This window comes from Mauremys reevesii, linkage group 25, assembly GCF_016161935.1.
Source record: "Mauremys reevesii isolate NIE-2019 linkage group 25, ASM1616193v1, whole genome shotgun sequence".
NCBI lineage: Eukaryota > Metazoa > Chordata > Testudines > Geoemydidae > Mauremys > Mauremys reevesii.
Genome location: NC_052647.1, coordinates 12,811,416 through 12,822,360, shown reverse-complemented (window position 1 = coordinate 12,822,360; position 10,945 = coordinate 12,811,416).

Sequence of the window (10,945 nt, the reverse complement as noted above, 5' to 3'; positions counted from 1 at the left end):
CCGGGACCCCCGCCCCACGCAGGGGCTCGCTGCTTGACTGAGCGGGGCCGAGGGAGCCCGGACACCTGGGTTCCGCCCCGCCGGGCAAGGGAGGGGAATCCCCGAGTCCCTCCCGGCTCCATCGCCCTGTCTGCTAAAGGGAGTGGGGATGGGTCCCTCCCCCCGTGTTCAGGCTGCGAGCTCCCCCGACGGGGGCACCTCTCGCTGGGTCTGGGCGGCGCCCGGCCCGACGGGGCCCTGATCTCGGCTGGGGTCTGGGCGGCGCCCGGCGCGACGGGGCCCTGATCTCGGCCGGGGTCTGGGCAGCGCCTGGTGCGACGGGGCCCTGATCTGGGGCAGGGTCTGGGCAGCGCCCGGCACGACGGGCCCTGATCTCGGCTGGGGTCTGGGCAGCGCCCGGCCCGACGGGGCCCTGATCTCTGCTGGGGTCTGGGCAGCGCCCGGCCCGACGGGGCCCTGATCTCGGCCGGGGTCTGGGCGGCGCCCGGTGCGACGGGCCCTGATCTCGGCCGGGGTCTGGGCGGCGCCGGCGCGCGACGGGCCTGATCTCGGCTGGGGTCTGGGCAGCGCCCGCGCGACGGGCCCTGATCTCGGCTGGGTCTGGGCGGCGCCCGGTGCGACGGGGCCCTGATCTCGGCCGGGTGTGGCGGCGCCCGGCCCGACGGGCCCTGATCTCGGCTGGGTCTGGGCAGCGCCCGGCCCGACGGGGCCCTGATCTCGGCTGGGGTCTGGGCAGCGCCCGGCACGACGGGGCCCTGATCTCGGCTGGGGTCTGGGCGGCGCCCGGCCCGACGGGGCCCTGATCTCGGCTGGGTCTGGGCGGCGCCCGGTGCGACGGGGCCCTGATCTCGGTTAAGACATCTTGGTGCAACGGGTACAAATAATGATAACGCTGCCTGGGGGTGGCTAAATCGGTGGAAATAAATGTTCCCGGCCCAGGATACTGAAGCTTTGGAGCCAGGGAGCAGAGAGTTTGGAGGCGGGTGGGGGACGGGGTGGGGGAGCTTTATGGGAGATTGGAAACCGACCGTACAGCACCCGGGGGCAAGGTGGGTTTCGTGCCCGTGCGGGTCGGGGTGGGGGGAAGAAAAGGGAGGAGGGGAAGGGCTTGGCCATAGGGGGCTGCTGAAGCCGTTCCCCGGCGTTCGGCATCTCCGGCTTTGAACCCAGAAAGGGGATGTGGGTTCCGGGGGCCTGGTTGCGGGGGAAGCAGAACGTCACCGAAATGCTGCGTCCTCCGTGACGCCATCGCCCACAGCTGCCGGGCTGGAAAATCGCAGCAGGATTTTCTGTGAACCCTGCCAGGGCGCCCGCTGGAGCCGCGGGTACCGAGCCGGCTTGGCAGCCCGTGGCATGGCCCGGGCTCTGATCACGGGGGTTGCACCCGTCGAAGGGGCTGGGGGGAGGGTAACCTGCCGGGAAGGGACCTGCCTCCCACCCCCTGGCTCTGTCCCCAGCAGCTGGGAAAGGCAGCTCTGCCCAGGGGAGCTCAGGGCCTGGGGTCTGACTCTGCCCCGGGGGCTGAGAGAGCCGGGCAAGGTGAGCTCCCTGGGCACATGCCCAGCTCCCGTGGGCGGGGAACCAGTGGGAGCTACAGGGGTACGAGTCGGGCCCCAGGGTGCAGGCGTCTCCCCTGGGCCTGTCGGAGCCATTCCTCTGGGAGTTGGGATCCGTCCTTCCAAAGCGCCGCTCCGGGCTCTCCTGAGGCCGGGGGAGGCCGGGCCCCATCCCAGGGTTCGTGGGGGGAGGGGGGGTTGTTCGTTAGTAACACGGGAAGCCTAGACTGGCTCATCTCGCCCCCCCACGGGACTCTCCTGGGGGCGTCAGCCGTTCCTGTTCTGCTGGCCCGGGCCCTGAGCCTGCCGTAGCTGGTGTTATCCAGGCCCCTGCTTTGCTGTGGGGCCTGTGCCCCCCCCCCCGCCCCCACACCACCTCCCTGTGCATCAGCCGCTGCCCTGGGCTCTGTTTGCGTATCAGCCTCTTGGCCCCAGCCCGGCTGGGACGGGAACCCCCGTGACTCTTCCTGGCAGGTTTCTCCGCCTGGGCTCACAGCAGGGAGGGAGGCGCAGAAACCCCAGTGAGCGTCCGTGGGGTGTTAGAGCCCCCAGGGGCAGGGGGGCTGAGGTGACCTGTTCAGCCATAGGGAGCCCGTCTCCCTCCTGGCGTGTCTGTCCATCCGTCTGCCGTGGCAGGGGAGGGTTAACCCCGCACCCGCTCACTCCCACACTGCCTTGGCAGCCCTGGCCGGGAGGGGGGAGGGGGGGGCTGGAACCGCCGCAGCCAGGGCTTCCCAGGCATCTGGCAGAGGGCTGGGGGGCGGGGGGCGGGGGAAGCTGCCGCGGCTGCCGGGTCAGCACATGTGCCTTCAATCAGCCAAGGGGGGGACAGAAAGTCCCTGGCACGGCTGGGTCCCGACACTCTGGCCGGGCCGGACCCCCCTGCTGCCAGCAAGGGACGTCTATGGGCCCCAGGGCCCCTAACATGGGCCAGACAGAGCCCCAGCCCTTTCCCTGGGGGGCGGGAGCCCATCGCCACCCACGACGGGGGACAGAGCCTGGCATCAGGGTCGGCACCTCACCAAGCGGGATGGAGAAACCTGCCCTAACACTTCCCCAGGGGCGGGAGGCAGGCCCAGCGCCCCCCCCCCCCCGCCCGCATGGCAGGGGAAATGCCCAGGCAGAGGATTCCTGCCAGGAGCCAGCGACAGACATCTGGGTCCATGCCCTGGCTGCGTTCCCCCTCGCTAGGCGCCTCTGTGTCCCATGTCCCAGCAGCGTCTGGGTTGCGGTGGGGCGGGTAGGTACGAGGGCGTGCAGAGAGCAGGGAGAGGGCTGGGGGGGGCAGGTAGGTACGAGGGAGTGCAGAGAGCAGGGAGAGGGCTGGGGGGGGCGGGTAGGTACGAGGGAGTGCAGAGAGCAGGGAGAGGGCTGGGGGGGGGGGGGGGGGACTGGCCCACTGGAGACCAGGACTCAATTCCCAGCTCTGCCCCAAACTCCCTGTGTCTCTCTGTACAATGGGGTAATAACGCTCGGCTAGTCACACCAGCAGCAATGTGAGCCCGGGGCTGCCTCAGTCCTCGTCTGGGCAGCGCCCGGCGTGACGGGGCCTGGATCTTAGCCAGGGTCTGGGCAGCGCCCGGCGCGATGGGGCCCTGATCTCGGGCGGGGTCTGGGCAGCACCCGGCGCGACGGGGCCCTGATCTCGGCTGGGGTCCGGGCAGCGCCCGGCGTGACGGGGCCCTGATCTCGGCTGGGGTCGGGGCAGCGCCCGGCGCGACGGGGCCCTGATCTCGGCCGGGTCTGGGCAGCGCCCGGCGCGACGGGCCCTGATCTCGGCGGGTCTGGGCAGCGCCCGCGCGACGGGGCCCTGATCTTGGTCGGGTCTGGGCAGCGCCCGCGCGACGGGCCCTGATCTCGGCTGGGTCTGGGCAGCGCCCGGCGCGACGGGGCCCTGATCTCGGCCGGGGTCTGGGTAGCGCCCGGCCCGACGGGGCCCTGATCTCGGCCGGGGGCTGGGCAGCGCCCGGTGCGATGGGGCCCTGATCTCGGCTGGGTCTGGGCAGCGCCCGGCCCGACGGGGCCCTGATCTCGGCTGGGTCTGGGCAGCGCCCGGCGCGACGGGGCCCTGATCTCGGCCGGGGTCTGGGTAGCGCCCGGCCCGACGGGGCCCTGATCTCGGCCGGGGTCTGGGCAGCGCCCGGTGCGATGGGGCCTGGTCTCGGTCGGGAGCTCAAGATGCTCCCCTGACAGCCAGTGCTCAGTGGCTCTCGGCCGGGTGGGGTTTACGGCCTGCGAACGCAGCAGCAAGGTTGAGCGCGCTGCCTCCCCCGCTGCCCACAGATCTTCTGTGTGTGGAGCCTCTGCCCAGCGGGAGCTGCAGTCTGGGGCTTTCCGTCTGGATGGGGAATCGGTGACCGTCTCAGGCTGTTTTCTAGGTGGGAGCCGTTTAATTGCACCACGTACACGAGTTCCTCTTTCCCTGAACGGCACTAGACAGGCGGCTTCCGTTCCCAGCCCCCCCAGGAGCTGCCTCTGCTTCCTTCGCTCAGGACAGCTGCTCCAGCCCCCCAGCGCCACGGCCCTGAGGGAGAGCCAGGGGAGCCGGAGCCCCACGCTCTCCGTGGGCAGGTCCCTGCTCACGGCCGGCGGGGCGATAGGGCGAGACGGGCCCCTGCCTGTGGGCTCCCGCCCTGGCCAAGCGGCCTGCCAGCCTGAGCGCACACCACACACAGACACACACACTCACACACATGCAAACACACCACACACACACGTGCACACACCACACACATGCAAACACACCACACACACACGCGCACATACCACACACACACACACGCATGCACTCTCACACACGCACACACACGCACATGCGCTCACACACTCACACACACACACGCGCACACACCACACACATGCAAACACACCACACACACACACGCGCACTCTCACACACGCACATGCAAACACCACACACACATGCACACTCACACACACACACACGTGCACACACAGTCACGCACGCGCACGCACACCACACACACACTCTCTCATGCACACGCACACACCCACACCCACAGGCACGCACACATGCACACACACACGCACTCTCACACACACACGCACATACATAGACACGCGCACACACACTCTCACACACGCACCCCCCCCCCCCAGGTTGTTGACCCCCAGAGCCAATGGGCAGCCAGGTGTCACCCGGGGAGCCGGGGCACCCTCAGGGCTGCAAGCGCCTGCATCTCTAACCCGACGGGGCCAGGCCACGCTGGCTGACACCCGCAGAGGCCTGGGCGCCCTGGCCTGGGCCCGGGGCCCGTGCACAGAGCACAGGCGCCTTCCCAGGCACGTGTATCTGCAACGGACCCAGTGCGTCCAGCACCAAAGTCCACCATGCGGCGCCAGAGTCTGGGCAGCCGCCGAGCTGGGCCCCGGCTGCGGCAGGAGCCCCGGGCAGCCCAGCCCAGCCCCTCGCTCCGGTGCCTGCCGGTACTTTTGCTGCTGAACTTTCCGCACCGAAGTCTGGATGTTGCGGTTTGTTTACCTGCGTGTTAACCCCTCGAGCGCTGCATGGCACCCGTCCCAGGGGCCCCGCGCGTCTCCCTGGCTGCCGCTCAGCTCAGCGAAGTGCAAGGAGCTGGCTGCAGCGCCAAGGGGCCGCCGGGCGGCGTCGGTGCTGGGGCCATTCCGGGATCTGTAGCTTGGCAAAGAGAGAGTGTGTGTGTGTGAGCACACGGGGCTGTGGGTTTGTGTATGTGCAGCACGTGGGTACGTGTGTGCAGGTGGCTTGTGCATGCACACGTGCATTTGTTCACCCGTGTGTGTATGCACGTGGGTGCGCAGCTGCAGCTGTATGTGTGTCGACAGCCGTTACACACACAGGTGTGCCCAGCTCCTGCCCCCCGCCGCGGGCGCCCAGGAACGCGGCCTGAGCTCCCGGAGTCAGGGGAAGACACACGCAGCCTCCCCCGGGAGGGCATGAACCCTGCGGGGGGAGGGAGGGGGATCGGCTCCGGCACAGCCAGACGCAGCCGCTGCTCTCCTCTTTCCAGGAAGCGGGGGCTGCTGTGTGGGCGGTTTCCGGCCGGGGGTGGGGGGCTTTGATCCTGCCCCAGGCACTTGCTCTAGCTGTGTGGGCGTCAGGTGTTTGTCTGGCACCAGATCTCCCAGGCGGGCGGGAAAGGCTGAGTCAGCTGCCGAGCAACCCTGTCATGGGGAGTCTGACGAGGTCGTGGGCTCTGTAATAACCCCCCCCCGCCCTTATGGAAAGGTGGGCACTGCCAAGGGCTTTCCAGGCATGGGCCCTGGGCAGTAACTGGCATTCTCCTTGCTATGGGGGGGTCGTCCCCGTCAGGGGCAGAGCTGGAACCCAGGGGTCCTGGCTCCCCAGCTCTAACCCACTACACCCCACTCCCCTCCCAGAGCTGTAGATAGAACCCAGGGGTCCTGGCCCCTCCCCCCCCGCTCTAACCCACTACACCCCACTTCCCTCCCAGAGCTGTAGATAGAACCCAGGGGTCCTGGCTCCCGCCCTCCCCTGCTCTAACCCACTACACCCCACTTCCCTCCCACAGCTGTAGATAGAACCCAGGAGTCCTGGCTCCCCCCCACTACACCCCGCCCCGCTCTAACCCGCTACAGCCCCACATCCCACCCAGAGCGGTAGATAGAACCCAGGGTCCTGGCTCCCCACCCCGCCCGCTCTGACCCACAGCCCCACTCCTCCCACAGCTGTAGATAGAACCCAGGAGTCCTGGCTCCCCAGCTCTAACCCACTACACCCCACTTCCCTCCCAGAGCTGTAGATAGAACTCAGGAGTCCTGGCTCCCCCACACCGCCCGCTCTAACCCGCCAGCCCCACTCCTCCCAGAGCTGTAGACAGAACCCAGGGGTCCTGGCTCCCCCCCTCCCCTGCTCTAACCCACTACACCCCACTCCCCTCCCACAGCTGTAGATAGAACCCAGGAGTCCTGGCTCCCCAGCTCTAACCCACTACACCCCACTCCCCTCCCACAGCTGTAGATAGAACCCAGGGGTCCTGGCTCCCCAGCTCTAACCCACTACACCCCACTCCCCTCCCACAGCTGTAGATAGAACCCAGGAGTCCTGGCTCCCCAGCTCTAACCCACTACACCCCACTCCCCTCCCACAGCTGTAGATAGAACCCAGGGGTCCTGGCTCCCCAGCTCTAACCCGCCAGCCCCCACTCCCCTCCCACAGCTGTAGATAGAACCCAGGGGTCCTGGCTCCCAGCCCTCCCCCAACCCCTCTCCCTTCACTTCAGAGCTGTCTGCACTTTAGCGGCTGGGAGCAGGGGGACCCCGCTGGGAGCAGGTCTGTGGCCCTCCCACCCCAGCCTCCCGCAGAGGCAGCCGCTGCGCTGGAGCCAGCCTGGGGAGCAGCCCCACACGGGGCTCGCGGTGACAGCGGTTAGCAGCAGGCAGGAAGGAAGCAGCATCACCTCTGAAGGTGCGATGCACAGACAGTGCTGCAGCCAGCTGGGGCAGGAGGGGACATACATGGGGGGCACGGGCTGGGGCCGGGGAGTGCAGAGGGCTGGGAGATGTGGGTTTGCAGGGGGTTGGGTGGTTGGAGGAAGCGGAAGTGGGGCTGTGTGTGTGTGCAGCGGACTGGGGGGTTGCTAGGCTCGGTGGGTGCTCAGGCCGGGGGGACGGGTGCAGGGAGCTGGGGGGCAATGGGGGGTGGAGGTGGGACACGCGTACGGCAGCCCCCACACTTAGAGGCAACCCTACAATAACAAATCATTGTGTGCAGCGTCCCTGCGCTCAACCCTACAATAACATGGGCCCCGCGGGCTGTTTAACCCGCCCTTCCCCCGCGGGGCCAGAACTGCCCCTCCCCACCGGAGAACGCAGGCCCTGCCGAGACTGGACCAAGCTGGACGACCCAGGAGGCAAATATTGACAGAGGTGGGGGTGGAGTGGCTGGGGCCTCCCGGTGCCGGGTGCCTGCACCCAGGGACCCTGGCGGTCTGGCCCCGGGTCGCAGGCGGGAATCCAGGCGCTGGCCTTTGGGCTGGAGCTCCAGGAGCAGGGGCTGCTTTAGGGTCGGATTTATTGACCTTGGTGGCAAACCCGACGCAGGGCGAGATCTGGCCCCAGGGACTACGGCTGAGCTGAGGGGCCTCGGGGTGCCCCCAGCCTGCATTTTGGGGTCCCCCAATGCATATCCCCAAAGGCCCCCCCAGTGGCCGGATCTGCAGCCAGCGCAGGCTCCATTCCTCACAGCCCTGAGTGCTCCCCACTGAGAGCCGCAGCCCCATTCCCCAGAGCAGGAGCCGCTGGGACCCGAGTCCCCTCCGCAGCCTCCCACAGGGCAGGGCGCCTCGGTGAGGCAGCTGGGATCCTGGGACCTCCCAGTGCACCCCTCGTTACCAGCCTGACGGGGCAACGGATGCACCTCATCAGAGACACCCCATCCCCCCAGGCTGCAGCTCCCCGTTCTTCCCTTGTCCAGTTAGCCCGTGAGCTCCACAAGGCTGGGATGAGCTCTCGGCTGGGGTCTGGGCGGCGCCCGGCCCGACGGGGCCCTGATCTCGGTTGGGGTCTGAGCGGCGCCCGGCCCGACGGGGCCCTGATCTCAGCTGGGGTCTGGGCAGCGCCCGGCCCGACGGGGCCCCGATCTCGGTGGGGTCTGGCGGCGCCAGCGCGGCGCCCTGATCTCGGACGGTTGGGGTCTGGGCGGCGCCCGCGCGGGGCCCTGATCTCGCCTGATGGGCGGGCGCGGCCGCGCCGGCCTGATCTCGGGGGTCTGGCTGGCGCCTGGCGGCGCGGCCCTGATCTCGGCCGGTCTGGGCGCGGCCCGCCCGGCCGATCAGCGCCCGGATCCCGGGGGGGGGGGTCTGGCGCCGCCGCGCGGCGGGCCCTGATCTCGGCTGGGTCTGGGCGGCAGCGGCCCCGGCGCCAGGGCCCTGATCTCGGCGGCGTGCCGCCTCAGCGGGCGCGGGGCGCGGCGGCGCCGGGGCCCAGATCTCGGCGGCCCGGGTTCCCTGGGCCTGGCCTCCGGGCTCGTCGGCACTACCTCACTGAGTCACCTTGCAGGGCACTGAGTCACAGATCTTGCAGGAGAGCCCCCTGCCAGCCAGGCGAGGCCCCAGAGCCCTGCAGGGATCTGCACCGCGTCCCTCACCGTGGCAAGTGGCCCGGGCTGTGTTGCCCTCCTCAGGCAGTGTGGGGAGATAATGAAGGGGTTGGGTTTTGCAGCTGACCACAGCTGGAAACCCGCGGCCCCAGCTGTGCCAGCCCAGATGTTGCTCTGCGAGCAGCAGGAAGTTATTCATTGTGCACCAGTGCCCCTGCCCTGCCCCCCGGCTCAGTGCTGTGCCCCCCAGCTGCTGCTTGGCCAGTCCCACACGCCGGACCCCTGGGGGCTGCGTCCAGGGCGCATCCAGGGAGGTTTCCAGACAGTCGTTCACGAGGGACCTGGGGGTTTCATGAACTGGTGACAGGCCACCAGGCATCTGGATTCACCTCCAGGCCCCATCACAAACCCGGCCCATATCTGGCAGTCTGCTCTGAGGGGGGCTTTGGAGAGCAGAGGGACTGGGGCTGCGGGTCGGGATTGAGGGGCAGCGCCGAGCTGCTGGGGGAGGGGTGAACCCAGGGCGCTTCGGAGCTGGTGTCTGTGGCCCCGATTCCCCAGGACAGGGTTGGGGGGGGGGGAGGGGAACGCTCAGTCCCGGGGGAGGCCGCTGGGTGTGTGGGGATGACCCGAGGGGGGGGCACGTTCCCCTCTCCCTCACTGGGGCATTTCTCCTTCCCGCCTTCACCCCCAGCACGGCCAGGAGCCGCCTCCTCCTGGGCTGGGGTACGGGCGGGTCCAGGAACGGGAGCGGGGGGCCAGTGCTGGCCACATCCTGCCAGGGACAGGACCACGGGGCTGAACCCGCCGCCGGGGGCCTGACCTGGGGAACCACCCACAGCCAGTGCTGCCGAGCCTGGAGGAGCCGTGGGGATCGGGCTGGGGGGGCCTGGGGCGGGGGGATCGGGCTGGGGGATCGGGCTGGGGGCTGCCAGGTCGGGCTGGGGCCGGGGCCTGGGGCTGGGGATCGGGCTGGGGGCCTGGGGCTGGGGGCCTGGGCTGCCAGGCTCCTGGGGATCAGGCTGGGGCCTGGGGCTGCCAGGCCCCTGGGGATCAGGCTGGGGGCCTGGGGCTGCCAGGCTCCTGGGGATCAGGCTGGGGGCCTGGGGCTGCCAGGCTCCCTGGGGGATCAGGCTGGGGGGGCCTGGGGCTGCCAGGCTCCCTGGGGGATCGGGCTGGGGGGTCCTGCGGCTGCCAGGCTCCTGGGGATTGGGGCCTGGGTCTGGGGGCCTGGGGCTGCCAGGCTCCTGGGGATCGGGCTGGGGCCTGGGATCAGGCTGGGGCCTGGGGCTGCCAGGGGCCTGGGGCTGCCAGGCTCCTCCTGGGGATTGGGTCTGGGGGCTGGGGCTGCCAGGCTCCCTGGGGATCAGGCTGGGGGCCTGGGGCTGCCAGGCCCCTGGAGGATCGGGCTGGGGTCCGGGGGCTGCCAGGCTCCCTGGGGGATCGGGCTGGGGGGGCCAGGGGCTGCCAGGCTCCCTGGCGGGATTGGGTCTGGGGGGGGCCTGGGGCTGCCAGGCTCCTGGGGATCAGGCTGGGGGCCTGGGGCTGCCAGGCTCCCTGGGGGATTGGGTCTGGCGGGGCCTGGGGCTGCCAGGCTCCCTGGGGGATCGGGCTGGGGGCCTGGGGCTGCCAGGCTCCCTGGGGGTTTGGGTCTGGGGGGGCCGGGGGCTGCCAGGCTCCCTGGGGGATCGGGCTGGGGGGGTCCAGGGGCTGCCACGCTCCCGGCGGGATCTGGGGGGGGGGTCCTGGGGCTGCCAGGCTCCCTGGGGGATTGGGTCTGGGGGGGCCTGGGGCTGCCAGGCTCTCTGGGGGATCAGGCTGGGGGGGGGCCTGGGGCTGCCAGGAATCGGATCCCTGGGGGGGAATTGGGTCTGGGGGGGCCCACGGCTGCCAGGATCTCTGGGGGAGCCCAGTCCTGGCGGAGCCCCCGGTGCCTCTCTGGCCCGGCTGGTGAAGGCCCTAGGCTGAGGCCGGGCTCACAGGGCAGGGAGGGGTGTTCTGCTCCCAGGGGCAGGGGGCTAGGGGCAAAGAGGGCCTGGGGCTGGCTGGGCCTTGGGGGATCCCTTATGGGGCTGGGGGCTGAGGAAAGAGGCCCCTACGTTCGACACGCTTCATCCCAGCCCCGAGGCAGGGCCCCCGGCACCTCACATTTCCCACCACAAGCCTGGAAGAGCAGCCCCCCCCCACTCAGAGCCAGGTGGGCAGGAGTGGGAGGAAGGGGGGGCAGATGGGGGCTGATGAGAACAGGAAGGGGAGATGGGGGGAGGAGTGGTGGGGATGAGGGGCCGTGCTGGGGATGGGAACAGGAGGTGGGGAGGAGCAGGCAGGG